Genomic DNA, 6,000 nt, shown 5'->3' on the forward strand with positions numbered 1-6,000 from the left:
GGCAAAGTCTTGACCATTCTGGACCAGAATCCCCCTTGACCATCCCCCATTTCACTGTCTTTAGCACTTGGATGAGCCAGGGAAACCTCCTCCCTTCCCTGATCCGTCCCCTCTGGGGAATGGTGCCAGCTGCTATGATAAACTCCCACTCCAGCCACACGCCCTTTGTTCATTGCTTTGTGCTTTCATGTCTTTAGAGAAAATGTGGTTGAGATAAAACAAGTGAATCCAAAGCTGCTGATGGAGAAGGCTGGGGCCAAAAGGGTATAATCCCCCGCACATGTCAGACAACACAAACCACGCTGGTTTAATGTACCTAGTGTGTAGATGCCACCGTGCACTCCGCTAGCAAATCACTCACTCATGTCTCTTCCTGCAAATGAATCTCAGGCCCCTTCCTGATGCATGTCACATTCGTCATGCAGAAACGGAGCCACATGGTGGTTTCTCAGGCACAGAAAAGATTCACTTAGAGGCAGGATGAAGGAGCCTGGAAACATTCGTACATCTCAGCTTGAGAGCAGGAGAAACGCTGAGCTAGTGTCTCTTGGGAGTTTTCCAAAGCTGCTGTGTAAATGGGAATCTCTCCTGCGTGTCCGGGCTGCAAGGCTATTGCAAGGGCTAGGTGTGGCACTTCTTTCACCATCCCTCTGTCACCCCTCAATGCTTCCACACAGGATGAGTGGGGCTATTTGCTGCAAGCAGGGGCCCCAGGAGAGGAGACAGACAAGCTGCCATTCTGCCTGCCCTGGAGACGAAGGGAAAGCATCATGTGCTCACCTTGAAACCCTCTTTCTCTGGGCCTGGGACAAGCACTGGCTGGGATTGGCCTCCCCACGTCCCTGAGGTTATCGCAGATTAGAAGGTGAAAAAAACGCACTCGCGATGACATGTTTTCTGAGCTCATGCAGTCCTCCTGCACTGATAGGGCACAGCTCAATGCATGGAGGCATTCAGTGGCAGAGGCCAGGAAAGAATTAAGTGAGCACGAAGAGCGGAGGCAGGACGCGATGCTGAGGCTAATGGGGGAGCAAACAGACATGATGAAGCATCTGTTGGAGCTGCAGGAAAGGCAACAAGATCACAGACCCTCGCTGCATCCACTGTATAGCTGCCTACCCTCCTCCCCATGTTCCATAGCCTCCTCACCCAGATCCCCAAGTACACGGGGGAGGGGGAGGAGGCTCCGGGCATCCAGCCGGTCCACTCCAGAGGATGGCCCAAGCAACAGAAGGCTGTCATTCAAACAGTTTTATTTTTAGTGTGGCTACAATAAGCAATGTGGCCTTGTCCTTCCCTCCTCCCCACCCCACCTGGGCTACCTTGATCGTTATCTCATTTTTAAAAAATTAGTAAAGAAAGAATGCATGGTTTCAAAACAATAGTTACTTTATTTCGAAGGGGGGAAGGTGGTTGGCTTACAGGGAATTAAAATCAGCAAAGGGGGCGGGTTTGCATCAAGGAGAAACACACACAATTGTCACACCGAAGCCTGGCCAGTCATGAAACTGGTTTTCAAAGCCACTCTCCTTGCTGTGCTCTTCTAATTTCCCTGGTGTCTGGCTGTTCAAAATCAGACGCCAGGCAATTTGCTTCAACCTCCCACCATAAACGTCTCCCCCTTACTCTCACAGATATTATGGAGCACACAGCAAGCAGCAATAACGATGGGAACGTTGGTTGCATTGGGGTCTGACCAACAGCGCCAGCGAGCTTTTAAACGTCCAAAGGCACATTCTACCACCATTCTGCACTTGCTCAGCGGGAAAAATTTGCAGGCAGTTTTAGTCTCTAACAGACCTTGCTCACCGGCACATTTGTGAGGCCAACATGGCCCTTGTTGTAACTTAGGCCATCACGGGATGGGATTTTGGTTGTTTGGTTGTTGCAGTTCTGTGCACATGAGCAGCATGATTCTAGTGCTGCAAGTTAGATCCCCGGGATGGCCTAAATGTGCAAATGGCTCATGAATGCAAAAGTGGTTCCCAAGAACATTATGTTGTTGCTTCTTTTTAAAAGAGGCAACACACCTGGGTAAGATCGCCACAGGCTCAGGCTACTCTCCAAGTACACAAGCTTAATCACTGGTGCATACAACGTCCATGGTTTGTGTAAACGTACAGCTAACAGCTTCAGCTAAACACCTTGCATTTTGCTGGGACGCTGGGAGTTCCTTTCCCAGACCTGCAGAAGAGCTCTGTGTGGCTCAAAAACTTGTCTCTCTCACCAACAGAAACTGGTCCAATAAAAGATGTTACCTTGCCCACCGTAATATCCTGGGACAGACACAGCTACAGATGCACTGCATACAGCCTTAACTGTGTACTCAGGGGCAAAGGGGGGGAGATTTTTCCTTCTTTAGAATCATAGAATCATAGAATATCAGGGTTGGAAGGGACCTCAGGAGGTCATCTAGTCCAACCCCCTGCTCAAAGCAGGACCAATTCCCAACTAAATCATCCCAGCAAGGGCTTTGTCAAGCCTGACCCTAAAAACCTCTAGGGAAGGAGATTCCACCATCTCCCAGCGTATCTACCACTCCTCCCAGTTTAGTGTCATCTGCAAAATTGCTGAAGTGCAGTCCACACCATCCTCCAGATCATTAATAAAGATATTAAACAAAACCGGCCCCAGGACCGACGCTTGGGGCACTCCGCTTGAAAACGGCTGCCAATTAGACATGGAGCCGTTGATCACTACCCGTTGAGCCCGACGATCTTGCCAGCTTTCTATCCACCTTATAGTCCTTTCATCCATCCCATACTTCTTTAACTTGGTGGCAAGAATACTGTGGGAGACCGTATCAAAAGCTTTGCTAAAGTCAAGGAATAACACATCCACTGCTTTCCCCTCATCCACAGAGCCAGTTATCTCCTCATAGAAGGCAATTAGGTTAGTCAGGCATGACTTGCCCTTGGTGAATCCATGCTGACTGTTCCGGATCACTTTCCTCTCCTCTAAGTGCTTCAGAATTGATTCCTTGAGGACCTGCTCCATGATTTTTCCAGGGACTGAGGTGAGGCTGACTGGCCTGTAGTTCCCCGGATCCTCCTCCTTCCCTTTTTTAAAGATGGGCACTACATTAGCCTTTTTCCAGTCATCCGGGACCTCCCCCGATCGCCATGAGTTTTCAAAGATAATGGCCAATGGCTCTGCAATCACATCCGCCAACTCCTTTAGCACCCTCGGATGCAGCGCATCCGGCCCCATGGACTTGTGCACGTCCAGTTTTTCTAAATAGTCCCGAACCACTTCTTTCTCCACAGAGAGCTGGTCACCTCCTCCCCATATTGTGCTGCCCAGCGGGAGCTGACCAGTCTGGAAGCTGACTTTGTTCGTGAAGACAGAGGCAAAAAAATCATTGAGTACATTAGCTTTTTCCACATTCTCGGTCACTAGGTTGCCTCCCTCATTCAGTAAGGGGCTCACACTTTCCTTGACTTTCTTCTTGTTGCTAACATACCTGAAGAAACCCTTCTTGTTACTCTTAACATCTCTTGCTAGCTGCAACTCCAAGTGTGATTTGGCCTTCCTGATTTCACTCCTGCATGCCTGAGCAATATTTTTATACTCCTCCCTGGTCTTTTGTCCAATCTTCCACTTCTTGTAAGCTTCTTTTTTGCGTTTAAGGTCAGCAAGGATTTCACTGTTTAGCCAAGCTAATCGCCTGCCATATTTACTGTTCTTGCTACACATCGGGGTGGTTTTTTCCTGCAACCTCAATAAGGATTCTTTAAAATACAGCCAGCTCTCCTGGACTCCTTTCCCCCTCATGTTATTTAATCATCCCGAGCATATCGCTAAAGACGTAGAAAGAGTTAGTTTGTTCTCAAACATCAGAACATATCACAGCAGCAGTTTAAGTTTTGGTTTAGCGACAAATAACGTAAATTGTTAGTTCTTAAGCCGTGTTAACATCTAAAAGCTTTAACTATAGTTCTTCTCATATTTAGTTGAGTCAGATTTGTAAATGCCAAGTTTGGCATAAAGAATTTGCAAACCTTAAAATATAACTAAGTACAATTGTGACCATTGGGCCTATACATTTACAGAAACTGTGAGCTCAACTATTAAAAGTATGGAAAAATCATAAGATGTTAAAATAATCTAAAATAACAAATGTTGATGGGAAAAGGTCCTAAAGGGAGGCAGAAAAAGTGAATTAGTGAGATCAAAAAGGCCAAGATGATATGATTCAAGGACTCTGTTGAAATTAAAAACAAGACATGCAGAGCCAAAATAAAATAACCCATAATTGGTATATTGGATAATAGGCCTAATTGGTAAACAAAATAATGAGGGAAGGGGCTGCTTCACCCACCACTCCCTTTTGGGGTTCTTAAAAAGAGAAATTTTGTGAGGAAAGTACAAGACCTTCATGATCCCGCTCCTGAGCGGTGTCCTGTTCAGAACAGGCCAGAGCGCGAGGGACCCAGAGAACACGCCCCCCTAGCAACTCCGGCTCCATCCCAACCACCACCTTAAATACTTGAACTGTTTTTCCTTTTCGGTATCTTTAATAAAAAGCTTAAAATATTTAGTAGTGTTTTTGTGTTTGTGCCAAACAAGCTGAATTGTCTGTAAACCAAGCTCCAGACCCTGCTTAACCCTGTTTAATGTTAATCAGTGTAGTAAGATGAGGCCTTGAAACATAAACTCTTGGTATCAGAGGCCTGGTATGAGGCCTGAGGCCTGAACCAAAGGAATGGTCAAGACTTTGCCAACATAAAGCAAAGTTAAGCTGTGAGCCAGACGCAGGCCCTGCTCACAAAAGTTGGCAAGAAGAAGGCTGCTAATTGGACGTATACACATAGCTAAAGGGTATCAAGCACTAATAGGATAAACATGGGCCAGGATGAAGACCCGGGGTCCCAGGAAACGGAGGGGCGGCAGCCATGACAGCGAAGCTCGCTCCAGTGACCTCTGCCAGATCTTTCCATCTATTAGTTTTTTTGTTCTTTCCTATTTTCCCCACAAAAGATCTTTTTAAGGGTGAAATAGCCCATCCCCTCATTACTTTCTCGACCAATTAGGACTAATATCTGACATACCAATTATAGTTCATTAATTTCTGGCTCTGTATCTTCTGTATTAAAGAAGCATAATTTCAATACAGTCTTTCAACCCTATCAGCTCGACCTTTTTGTTTCGACGAGTTCACTGATTCTGTCTCCCTTTCGTACATTTTCCCATCAGCGTTGGTGATTATAGGTTATTGTAACATCTTATGAAGGTTTACATACATTTTCGAGTGGAGCTCACAATTTGGGTACATTTGTAGGCTCTATTGTCACAACAGGTCTCCTCAGGAATTCCTTCTGTTAGCAACCCAGGACTGAACAAGCTATTTTGATGTATGGCAGATTTGGGCCATCTGTGACACCAAAATGCAATTCTGAAGTAAAGCAATTCTGGGATCAACTCCTTGAGAAAAGAAGAACAGGAGTACTTGTGGCACCTTAGAGACTAACAAATTTATTAGAGCATAAGCTTTCGTGGACTACAGCCCACTTCTTCGGATGCATATGTGGGCTGTAGTCCACGAAAGCTTATGCTCTAATAAATTTGTTAGTCTCTAAGGTGCCACAAGTCCTCCTGTTCTTCTTTTTGCGGATACAGACTAACACGGCTGTTACTCTGAAACTCCTTGAGAAAGTCGCGCAGTGTGTGCAAGAAGTGAGCTCTCGTGCAGTACGTCTTCCTGACGGCACAAGGAACACACAACGTACATAGCAGTAATAAGAACAGACTGACATGGGAAATCCAGTTCCTTTCCATGTCAAGAACACATATAAACTCAAAGTATTATTGGTTTCCCCCAGGGACGTGAAGGAGATTTGTGAGGTGGCAAACAGAAGTTTTTGTTTGTCTCAAAACTAATCTGAAACCCTACTGCATTATGAAACGGTCTGACGTGTGCTACAGCCAAAAGGCATAACGCTCTTCTCCCCGGCCACATCTCCTGTACACGTGCCCAGCCGTTAGAAGAACTTGGCAGGT

The sequence above is a fragment of the Chrysemys picta genome, chromosome 8, assembly GCF_011386835.1.
Source record: "Chrysemys picta bellii isolate R12L10 chromosome 8, ASM1138683v2, whole genome shotgun sequence".
Lineage (NCBI taxonomy): Eukaryota > Metazoa > Chordata > Testudines > Emydidae > Chrysemys > Chrysemys picta.